Genomic DNA, 12,767 nt, shown 5'->3' on the forward strand with positions numbered 1-12,767 from the left:
CAGTAGCAAAAAGTAATCCACGAAGCAATTGTTCACCAAGGTCCAATCCAAATATGCACAAGCCAGATTTCAGGTAACACGATGTGACTCTCAGGTTTTTAACTTTGACCGTCACAAAGCCTGAAGAGCAATCACACCCACTTTTATTCCTTGTGAGGTGTGGCTCAGTGACTCAGCTCAATCTCTGGCCCTCCCACGCCTCTTTCTTTGCTGCGCACGCTTCTCCCTCTGATGCTGCCTGGGATCAAGCCAGGATTCATCATCCTCGCTCCCTATCTGTTGTTGTTCTGATATGCTTTCCTCCTGGCATATCCCAGGCTGTTCCTCTTGGTCTTCGGATGGAACCTGAGGCATTGCCAGAGAGGAGGGTCCTGGAGAGGGAGGCCTTGTCAGTTCCTCCCCGTCACCTTCTGAGTCCTCTTCCTCTGTTAGGACAGGCTCGGGAGTCGGGGTCACAACAGGAAGGGTACTGTAAAATCTCCACTCCCTCCCCACTCCAGGGGGAAGGATACTGCAAAATCCCCATTTCCTCCCGATCAGCTGGGACTCAGGAGGCAGAGAATAGATGGGGACGGGGCCAGTCAGAGGTGATATTTACCGGTTCTCCGAACGATTCAAAATTTCCGCTACCGGTTCTGCAGAAATGGTCAGAACCTGCTGAAACCCACCTCTGGTCCAAACCGTCTTGAACTTTGCAATTGTTGAGTCTTCTTGGTCTGTGGTGCGGTTCGACTCGCAACGTACGCTGGAGATACAATGACACACCATACCAGAATGAAAATGGTATGCATCATTAAGCTCCAGAATGGAAATATTTCCCTCTTATTGAAGTCACAAAGCTCAGATTTACTGGCTTCTTAAGAGGATCAACACATCCTGCTTCTTAGCTTTTCAATGGATAGATCTTGTTTTGGTTCATTTCCCCCCCCCCTCTCTCTTTCTCCTTTTCTTTTTTCTTTTTGGACCGGTATAGACCATCCTGAAAAAGGAATGTAACAAATAGATGTTTAGCAACAAGGGACACACACCAACACCCATAGCCACTTTGTACGGAGAAATGCTTCCTCTCCTTTAAAAGAGAGAATGAGAGCTTTTAACTTGAAGGATGAAATGATATCTCCAACCTGGTAGATTGGGGACTTCAAAGGCATTTTTTTCCTCTACTTTGGGTGTCCCTAGATGAGAAGGGAGCATGCTATTTGTACCCAAACTCCCGGGCTCAAGTGCTTGTCTAATTGACCCCTTTGTAACAGGTTAAAGGTTCTGCGGTAGATAACAGCACTTCATTTTGATTAATTATGTCAGGGAATTAATGTATGATTACTAACTTTTAGCAGACCCAGGCTCTTTTTGACCTCGTGCTCCTTGTTTGCCGTGGCTGGTTGTAATTTTTGGCCGGTGGGTTACCAAAGGTCACAATGTGGTCAGCTTATTTTAAACAAAGAAGGGACAGCGGAGGGAGGGCATGTGTGAAAGACAGACAGAGAGAGGGAGAAAGGATGGAGAGAGAGAGAGAGAGAGATGGATCCCATCAGGAAAAAAAAAAAAAAACCAAGCTTTTCTTCCCAGCCTGATAAAGGAGACACTCAGGATTTTTTTTATCAGTAGATGTTTATACGTATAATCTTCCCAAGAATAATTTTAAACCTGAGAAAGAGTGATTGAGTGATTGAATATTGCACTTATAAAGTACACTAGCTGGATACTCATGCTTCGCTATGAAACTCTGTGATTGGGCTTGATAAATTGACACTTAAAGCTCGAAAATTAATGAGTAGTTACCATCGGGCTTGCTCTTTTCCTCCATTTCCCCCCCTCTTTTCCCTTTCACTGGTGTTACAGTAGAAGGAACAGATTCATCTGAACTGAGGAGGTCAGTGTAAGAAGCGATTTGGGGCTGTGACACTATGCAGGAGAAATTTGGTTCACAATCCGTTGGCTCAGTCGGTGACTGAAACTCGTAAGGGAATATCTCTCCCGCCGCCTTGAGTCTGGAAGCTGTTCTATAGGTGGAAGGTGTAGACATTTTGGTGAGGTAGCGAGGTACCTTAGTACCATAAGGAGCCCCAGACCACTCCTGAGTAAAGGAGTGGAACGTCTGCCATTTTGAACTGAGGTAACGGAATGTGAGACAACTGGCAGTTGGAACAGAGTTCTTTTCAGGTGAGGAGGGGGAGTAGAACGTCTAACTCCTTAGCATCAGGGTGTGTGAGTATAATGCTGTATATGAAATACTAATGATCATTTACAAATACTAATGGTCATTTTGAAAAATCCTTTCTTAGCGAGCACCTAGAAGCCAAGAGGAACATACGTGCCAAATTTCAAGTTTGTAGGCTTTACTGTTCTGGAGATTTCGTGATGAGTGAGTGGTATTTGGCTTTTATATATATATATATAGACAGATTTCATCCTGAGTTTCAACAGTGGAGGAACTGGTGAAATTGAATGTGGAGATGATCAGCACTGAATCCTCACTATTTATGACCGAGATACAAAATGAAGACCAAATTGTTTGGGGGAAATTCATATTCTCAGTCTATTTGGCAGAAGTTGAATGATTAAGCACGAGTGGTTCTTTTCTTCATTTTGAGAACACTGTGGAGAGTTGTTATTTTCCAAGCTGTGGTTGAAGGTTAGAATAAACCATATTTGCTTGGGTTCACAGCACACCAAATCAAAGTTAAAAAACCACTTTATAGCTAAACATCTAAACATGTTCTGAGGACCAGTCCACATGTAGAAAACATATAACATGAGGCTGCTGAAGACTTCAGTAGAATGGAGCAGTTTGAGCTACTCTATCCCAAAAGTGTACCTCATACATACAGTATTGGAAATTACATTGGATTTGATTGCTTAATAGTATTCTATGACTATCACTAAGTGTTGTATCTTATGAGTCTTGACAAATGTATTTTATTTTTTCTTTATTTACACTGAGAGCATATGCACCGAAGACAAATTCCTTGTGTGTCCAATCACACTTGGCCAATAAAGAATTCTATTCTATTCTATTCTATTCTATTCTATTCTATTCTATTCTATTCTATTCTATTCTATTCTATTCTACTCTACTCTACTCTACTCTACTCTACTCTACCTTACTCTACACTCTACTCTTCATTCTATTCTATTCTATTCTATTCTATTCTATTCTATTCTATTCTATTCTATTCTATTCCATTCCATTCCATTCCATTCCATTCCATTCCATTCCACTCCACTCCACTCCACTCCACTCCACTCTACTCTACTCTACTCTACTCTACTCTATTCTACTCTCTACTCTCTACTCTTTATTCTATTCTATTCTGTTTTGTTCTGTTCTGTTCTGTTCCGTTCCGTTCCGTTCCGTTCCGTTCCGCTCCGCTCCGCTCCGCTCCGCTCCGCTCCACTCCACTCCACTCTACTCTACTCTACTCTACTCTACTCTACTCTACTCTACTCTACTCTACTCTACACTCTACTCCCTATTCTGTTCTGTTCTGTTCTGTTCTATTCTATTCTATTCTATTCTATTCTATTCTATTCTATTCTATTCTATTCTATTCTATTCTATTCTATTCTATTCTACAGAGGAACATTGATTTGGGACAGTTGTGTGTGAGAGAAATATGTCACAAGTGGATGTTTGCCTGGACACAGGTGCGCAGATATAGACATGAGTCATATTAGAAGGAGTTGTACAGGTAATCCTCCATTTACAACAGTTCATTTAGTGGCTGCTTGAAGTTACAACAATGCTGAAAAAAGTGACTTATGACCCCTTTTCACACTTATGACTGTTGCAGCATCCCCATGGTCATGTGATTTACATTCAGATGCTTAACAATTGACTCAAATTTATGATGGTTGCAGTGTCCTGGGGTCATGTGATCCCCCTTTTTGTGACCTTCTGACAAGCAAGTCCATGCGGGAAGTCGGATTCACTTAACAACCGTATTACTGCCTTGTTTCACTTAACGAATGTGGCTAGAAAAGTCGTGAGATGGGGCAAACCTCAGTGAACAACATAAATGTTGGGCTCAATTGTGGTCGTAAGTTGAGGACTACCTGTGTTTAAGAGCCTTGGTAGTACAAGGGTTTAAGGCACCCTGTTATTAAGCTGGTTATTAAGACCAGCTGCCTGCAATTACTGCAGGGTTCGAATCTCGCCAGGCTCAAGGTTGACTCAGCCTTCCATCCTTTCTAAGGTAGGTAAATTGAGGACCCAGATTGTGGGGGCAATAAGCTGACTTTGTATAAATATACAAAAGGATGAAGGCTATTGCTTAGCACATTGTAAGCCGCCCTGAGTCTTCGGAGAAGGGCGGCATATAAATCAAATTAAAAAAAAAAAAAAAGGCACATTACAGAAAATGGATTCCAAACCATATTAGAGGAAGTTAATGCAGTGTGGACTCTCTGTAATTATGCTGTAAATTACTATCTTCATGAATTCCTTATCTGATTATCTACATGGCCGGATATTGATCTGTGTTCTTTGTATGCTTACTTATGGTTACATTTTGTTAGAACCAGTGGTGGGTTGCTCCCGGTTCGGACTGGTTCTATGGAACCGGTAGTAAAACCGGCGGGAGGCCCCGCCCACTGACCCCGACATCATCAAAACGCTTCTGCGCATACGCAGAAGAGCGCGCGTGCATGGCCCTGTTGCAAACCAGTAGTAAAGGTAAGTAGAACCCCACCCCTGTTTGGAACGTAAAATTGCAGATGTGCTGCTGAATCAGAACAAATACTATCTAATCCCATATTGTGTCACCGTTTCTGGCAACGTGACTATCTAGGAATATTATGGACGTAGAAGAACTTTACATGTCATTTTCTTCGAGTTGTCAAGTTTTCCATTTCCATTTAAAAGGTTAAGTGGAAAGCAGAAACTATCAACAGGAACTCCTTAGCTAATAAGTAGGGGCTAACTTAATATGTGTAACGCGGGAAGAAAATTAGTTAGATGGTAATCAAAACTCGAGAGCCAGCCTTGGTGTAGCTTTGAAGGCATTAGGCTAGAAACCAGGAGACAGTGAGTTTCAGTGCCACCTTGAGCACAAAGCTAAGCTGAGTGACCTTGGGCCAGTCACTTTCTTTCAGCCCCAGGAAGAAAACAATGGCAAATCTCTTCTAAAAACCTGGCAAAGAAAACTGAAGGGACTGATCCAGGCAGTCTCCAAAAATTGGGCACGATTGAACAGAAGGGGAAAAAAAACAACAACCCCTAAAAATTAGCATCTGAACTTTAATAAGATCAACCATAAGTCAAGAAGCACTGAACATTTGGGTCTGAATGCAGGCAGGCAATCCTCCTAGCAATAGAACTTACTTATATATTGCTTTACAGCCTTCTCTAAGCGATTTACAGAATCAGCCTACAATCTGGCTCCTCATTTTACCGACCTAGGAAGGATGGAAGGCTGAGTCAACTTTGAGCCGGTTAGGATCGAACTCCTGGCAGTGGGTAGGAAGTTAGCCTTCAATACTGCATTTTAACCCCTGTGCCACCAGGGCTCTCATCCCCAGCTTCCAAACCAGCATTTTAATTTGATGACAGATCATCCTGGAAGAGCAGGGGTGTTATTCAGTAGGTTCTGACAGGTTCTGGAGAACTGATAGTGGACATTTTGAGTAGTCTGGAGAACCGGCAAATTCCACCTCTGGCTGGCCTCAGAGTGGGGTGGGAATGGGGATTTTGCAGTATTCTTCCCGTGGAGTGGGGTGGGAATGGGGATTTTGCAGTATCCTTCCCCTGGAGTGGGGTGGGAATGGGGATTTTGCAGTGTTCTTCCCGTGGAGCGGGGTGGGAATGGGGATTTTGCAGTATTCTTCCCGTGGAGTGGGGTGGGAATGGGGATTTTGCAGTATTCTTCCCGTGGAGTGCGGTGGGAATGGGGATTTTGCAGTATCCTTGCCCTGGAATGGGGTAGGAATGGGGATTTTGCAGTATCCTTCCCCTGCCACACCCACCAAACCACACCTCGCCCACCAAGTCATGCCTACAGAACCAGTAGTAAAAAAAATTTGAACTCCACCACTGTGGAAGAGGATTATCCAATTGATAAGAGAGGACACTTGAGAATAACGTCTTCATGCTGTATATGTGTTTGGTGGGCATTTTAGTGGGCTGATGTTGAAAGTTTTGGAACAGTGTTATTAATTGCACTTAGGACTAGAGATGAGGGGATAAGGAGATGCCAAGCAGTGGTACCTATCTCAGTATGGGCCCTAATTAAAAGGGAATATAAAATCAGCAGGCCAGCAAGTTTGATGCATGTGTGCATGAGTAAATGAGATCAAAAGTCACAGAAGTCACAGAATAACAAATTCGGAAGGGACCTTGGAGGTCTTCTAATCCAACCTCCTTCTACTTGTGTAGGAGACCCTACACATTCCAGACAAATGGTAGTTCGAACTCTTCTTAAAAACCTCCAGTGATGGAGCACCTGAAACTTCTGCTTCGGAATATTGCTTCTTGTCCTTTGGAATATTGCTTCTTTCAGGTGCTTTGGAAAATAGGTTGACCCCCTCTTCTTTGTGGCGGCCCTTCAAATATTGGAAGACTGCAATTCCTGCAATCGTTCATCATATGCTGTAACCTCCAGACCCCTAATCATCTTTATTCCTCTTCTCTGCACTCTTTCTACATTTTGGGGAGGGGGTGAAATCCAAATTCTTTTCTCTACCGGTTCTGTGGGCATGGCTTGGTGGGCATGGCAGGGGAAGGATATTGCAAAATCTCCATTCCCTCCCCACTCTGGGGCCAGCCAGAGGTGGTATTTGCTGGTTCTCCGAACTACTCAAAATTTCCACTATCAGTTCTCCAGAACCTGTCAGAACCTGCTGCATTTCAGCCCTGTTTTTTGGGGGGTATTATGGTTACCAGAACTGGACCCAGTATTCCAAAAGTAATCTTACGAGAAAGAGGGGGGGAGGGAGAGGGAGAGGGAGAGGGAGAGAGAGAGGGGGGGGGAGAAACTGGCCTGGCTAACTAGGATGTTAGCCTTAAATGCCTGTTCTCATTTAATCCTCAGCAAAATTGATCACATATGTTCCACCCCCCAAGTAAAGTTTATTAGAAATAAATTGGGAGCCACATGTGAGCCCTGACTTGGCAAGGTTGAGCTAGGGCAGAAGACCTTTGAACTTTACAAATATGCGAAGCTGACATAAATAACAAATTAAACTTAGCCAGGTGTAGGGCTGCACTGCATCACATGGTGGAAAGGAAACCATTTCAGGGCCGGTTAGAGTAGCTGAGGTTGGCCTGGGTGCCAAACACGCATGATATGATCTTCTTTGGTGTCTCAGCATCTTGGATTAGAAAGCCTCTGTTTTCAAACCTTATCACCAATTTAATGCCGTATTTATTGCATTATCACGTGGCTATATTATTTTAGCTTTCGTAAGCAAAGGGACATCTACCGGAATCACTGGTTGGCCACTGACTTCTGCTATGCGATTAAAGAATGACCTTTAGATAGGATCCTGCCTCTCAAGTTTAGATTTTAATGTTGTTGTTCAGTTGATGTGTCCAACTCTTCATGATCCCATGGACCAAAGCACACCAGGTTGTCCTGTCCCAGTGGTGAAATCCAATTTTTTTTTTACTACCGGTTCTGTGGACGTGGTTTGGTGGGCATGGCAGGGGAAGGATACTGCAAAATCTCCATTCCCATTCCACTCCAGGGGAAGGATATTGCAAAATCTCCATTCCCACCCCACTCTGGGGCCAGCCAGAGGTGATATTTGCTGGTTTTCCGAACCATTCAAAATTTCCACTACCGGTTCTTCAGAACCTGTCAGAACCTGCTGGATTTCACCCAGTGGTGGGTTCCTCCCGGTTCGGTCCAGTTCTGCCGAGCCGGTAGCGGTGACGATATGACGTCACCAAACCGGTTCTCCCCCCCGCCCTCCCGCCTCCCCCCACCCACCCACGTTATTCTTACCTTTTATTTGGCCCCACCCCCAATCTATTGCCGCCTCCTGAGTCCCAGCTGATAACTAGAGGGAAAAAACCTGTTTAAACTCTTGCCGCGGGGCTTCAAAGGGCCGTCCTACAGCTGATCAGTGTTAAAAGCAAACAAATGAGTCGGGTCGTAAGTGCGAGGACTGGTCGTAAGTGCCAGGACCTTCCAGAAATGACTCTGACCAGCTAGCCACGCCCACCTAGTCACATGACCTCCAAGCCACACCCACAAAATAAGCCACGCCCACAGAACTGGTAGTAAAAAAAATTTAGAACCCACCCCTGATTTCACCCCTGTCCTGTCCCCTGTCTTCCGGAGTTTGCGGGCTCCGGAGGGCCTCGGGGGTGGTGGAGGAGGCCGTTTTTGCTCTCCTCAGGCTCCAAGAAAGCCCCTGGAGCCTGGGAAGGGCAAAAAACAGGTCTACTGGGCCCACCGGTAACCTTTTGCTGTTGCGTGCCAAAAGCAGGGGGAGCGTGGGAGGGGGTTCATGCACGCATGTGTGGGGGGGGTGGGGCACAGGGGACATTTAATTATGGGTGTTGGCCCGCATGTGTGAGACCCCCCCGGGCTCCCCCCACCTTTGGCACGCGATGGAAAAAAGGTTAACCATCACTGCAATAAACCGATAGTCCTGCTTTAACCCACTTGTTAAAACTGCAGCAAGAGGAGAAAAGAAAAATGAAAAAAAATAAAATAAAATTTCAATCGGATTTGCCCTCAGTTGAATAAGCCAAAAAGATTTTGCCACTTTAACATTGTCAGCGTGTCTTAGAGAGGGAAATATTTAGTCACCTTTGGAAGCTACCTTCCGTTCTTCAGAAATTTCTTTCTTTTTTTCAAGTTTTTAATTTTATTTTACAATATATCCATATGAATGCGTGAACAGCATGGCACCTGGGTATTATACATTTTAGTACAAATAAAAATAGTGCTAATAACCGTATTTGTTACATTCCTCAAGCTTACGTAGTTCTAGTGTTGATATACATATTTCTATTAAATTATAGACTTTCATTCTTTAATTATTCAATGTTTCAATAAGTTATTACAATGAAAATCCCAATATTGTTTAAACATACATAATAATACCATCATTCAATTTCAAATCTTCCCTTTTATTATTACTTTTGTCTTATTGTATAAAAATGTGTATACTAATATTCCCCGTCCTTCAGAAATTTCTGAAATGCGTAGCCATTCAACCAGTGGTGAAATTCAAATTTTTTTACTACCGGTTCAGTGGGCGTGGCTTGGTGGACGTGGCAGGGGAAGGATACTGTAAAATCTCCACTCCAACCCCACTCCACCAGAAGGATATTGCAAAATCCCCATTCCCTCCCCACTCCAGGGGAAGGATATTGCAAAATCCCCATTCCCTCCCCATTCCAGGGGGAAAGATATTGCAAAATCTCCATTCCCTCCCCACTCCAGGGGGAAGGATATTGCAAAATCTCCATTCCGGGAAGGATATTGCAAAATCTCCATTCCGGGAAGGATATTGCAAAATCTCCATTCCGGGAAGGATATTGCAAAATCTCCATTCCCTCCCCACTCCAGGGGGAAGGATATTGCAAAATCTCCATTTCCACTCCACTCTTGGGGGAAGGATATTGCAAAATCTCCATTCCCACCCCACTCTGGGACCAGCCAGAGGTGGCATTTTCTGGTTCTCTGAACTACTCAAAATTTCTGCTATTGGTTTTCCAAACTACTCAAAATTTCCGCTACCGGTTCTTCAAGCTTCTCAAAATTTCCGCTACCGGTTCTTCAAGCTACTCAAAATTTCCGCTACCGGTTCTCCGAACTACTCAAAATTTCCACTACCGGTTCTCCAGAACCTGCTGAATTTCACCTCTGCATTCAACCATATTTGTAGACATTGTCCCACACGTCGGTGTCAGTGGGATAGATGTTGATAAACAGGATGTCATTCCCACCTAGGACTTTGTGTGTGTGTGTGTATATGTGTGTGTGTTTTTGTGTTGAAGCCCTCCGATGCAAATTTTTCTGTGTCCCTGGCTCACCTTCGGAGAAGCCACAAGGATAGTGTGTTTGACCCTTCCCTGAAGAAGTCAAAGGCCCTGTTGTGTTTTGTGGCCTGGCTGCAAAGAAGTTAGAAGACTTGTCATGACAAATAATTAAAAGTCCCCTTGGGAAAGACTCTATCGTGGAGAGAAAACAGAGACCTGACAGTTTAGAGAGGAAAATACCGCGTCCCTTGAGGGGGATAGAGAAATAGATCATGTTTCCTTGCTTACGGTCTTAGATCTGGCAAGTGTAACTTTTCATGAAAGGTTGATAAGTAGGTCAAATGGTAAATCAAGTGAGATAGAGTTAGGGCTTCTACCTATTAGATTGTTAAAACACAGCTTGTGGGGGGACATTGGTTTTGAGAGGCCCAAGAGTTGGACTTACCTCAAAACATTTGGAAAAGTTCCTTGGTGTTATGCTAAAATCACCCCCTATGTAAGCCCAAGGTTTGGTAAAATATTTATCTTCACAAAATTACACGTAACACAAAGATTGCTGTTCCACCTTCTTCGTCCTCTTGAGACGGTGCCTCTTTAGAGGAAGGAATTCTTGTATTGCAAAACTTCTCATAAACCAGCAGAACGTTTTCCAGTTCTTCTTCTCTGAAACCAGAGGTAAGAAACAGAAAAATGTAAGATCTGGACGTAGTTTGTGTCCATGTAGATCTACTCCAAATCCCGTTTTGATCATTTGCTCCTCTTCACAAAAAAGGACCACATTTCCTAAATAATCGGCTACAAAGTCCATTGGATCAGCTGTAGGAAACAAGTAAAACTAGGAAACTTCTCCAAAGTTTTGCTTGGGCAGCTTATTAGTGTAACAAATAGACCTGCCTAGATCTCACCTAATCAGCCTTAATCATCTATTTTAACTGGATAGAAGTTGCTTTTGTACATGCGATACAGATCTGGGTGCCCAGAAATTATTGTACATGTGCAGATCTAACCTGTGTAGGGTTAGAGGTATATATGTAGTTGCCTATGTAGGCAACTAGGGTTGCCAATCTTATATTTGAATGGGAGACCACCAGGAAATCTCAGTTATAGGCCGCAAAAATCAAATCATCCTCTTCCTCCTCCCCTCAATTCTTTCTTCTTTCTTTTCTTCTCCTTCTCCCTCTCCTCCTCCTCCTCCTCCTCATCTCATCCTTCCTTCTCTGTGACCCATCGTTCTCCTCCTCCTCCTCCTCGTCTGGTCCTTCCTTCTCTGTGACCAATTGTTCTCCTTCTCCTTCTCCTTCTCTTTCTCCTTCTCCTTCTCCTTCTCCTCCTTCTCCTTCTCCCTCTCCTTCTGCTCCTGCTCCTGCTTCTTCCTCCTCTTCCTCTTCCTCTTCTTCCTCCCTCTCCTCCTCCTCCTCCTCTTCCTCCTCCTCCTCCTCTTCTTCCTTGTCTGGTCCTTCCTTCTCTGTGACCAATTGTTCTCCTTCTCCTTCTCTTTCTTCTCCCTCTCCCACTCCTTCCACTCCTGCTCCTGCTTCTTCCTCCTCTTCCTCTTCCTCTTCTCCCTCCCTCTCCTCCTCCTCCTCCTCTTCCTCCTCCTCCTCCTCTTCTTCCTTGTCTGGTCCTTCCTTCTCTGTGACCAATTGTTCTCCTTCTCCTTCTCCTTCTCTTTCTTCTCCCTCTCCCACTCCTTCCACTCCTGCTCCTGCTTCTTCCTCCTCTTCCTCTTCTCTCTCTCCTCCTCCTCCTTCTCCTCCTCTTCTTCTTCCTCCTCCTCCTCTTCCTCCATGTCTGGTCCTTCCTTCTCTGTGACCAATTGTTCTCCTTCTCCTGTTCCTTCTCCTTCTCCTCCCTCTCCCACTCCTTCGCCTCCTGCTCCTGCTTCCTCCTCTTCCTCTTCCTCTTCTCCCTCTCCTCCTCCTCCTTCCACTTTAGGTATCAAGGGAGATGCAAAGTTCTTGCTCTCCTAGTAGTCTCAACCATTATTTGATGCTGCTATAGTGTGTCTTTGATGTTGTCTCTCCATCTTCTTCTGGTCTGCCTCATAGTCTTTGTCCTCCTCCTCTTTTTGTCTATATGCCTGTTATGGTATAGAATTCCAAGATGTTCTCTCCAGGTGAGCAAACCACTTTATTTGCTGTTTTTGTATGCAGGTTAAGATTGGTGCAGAGAAGAGCAACAAAGTTGATTAGGGGGCTGGAGGCTAAAACATATGAAGAACGGCTGCAGGAATTGGGCCTGGCTAGTCTAGTGAAGAGAAGGACTAGAGATGACATCAGTGGTGGGTTGCTACCGGTTCTCCCCGGTTCTTGTGAACCAGTAGTGGAAATCTTGAGTAGTTCAGAGAACCGGTAAATGCCACCACTGCCTGGCCTCACCCCCAATCTATTCTCTGCCTCCTGAATCCCAGCTGATCGGCTAGAACGAAAAAAAATCAGGGCTTACTTGACAAAGAAGAGAAGAAAAAAAAAACCCAAGACACCGTAGCTTTAAATTGAGAAGCCAAGAAGCCTCCCAACTGATCGGCTAGAACCGATCCGCTCCTTATAAACTGCTCAGTGGTGGTAGATTGGCAGTTGAGGCCAAGCTGCTTGAAAGTGGTTTCCGATGCTCTCAGTGGTGGCAGAGCGGCAAAAAACTGTTTAAACTCTTGCCTTAGTGCTTCAAAGGGCCGTCGTATAGTTGATCAGTGGTAAAAGGCAGTGTGGTGGTAGACCAGTGCGCTCCAAAAATAAATGGGTAGACCGGTACGGCTCTGCAAGCAGTTAAAAGCCTGGTAGACCAGTACCTCTGCTAAATCCTAAAGAATTGCTTGTCACATGACAATCAAACC

Source organism: Pituophis catenifer, unplaced genomic scaffold, assembly GCF_029215685.1.
Source record: "Pituophis catenifer annectens isolate HBS135680 unplaced genomic scaffold, rPitCat1.0.hap2 SCAF_14, whole genome shotgun sequence".
In the NCBI taxonomy this organism is placed as follows: domain Eukaryota; kingdom Metazoa; phylum Chordata; class Lepidosauria; order Squamata; family Colubridae; genus Pituophis; species Pituophis catenifer.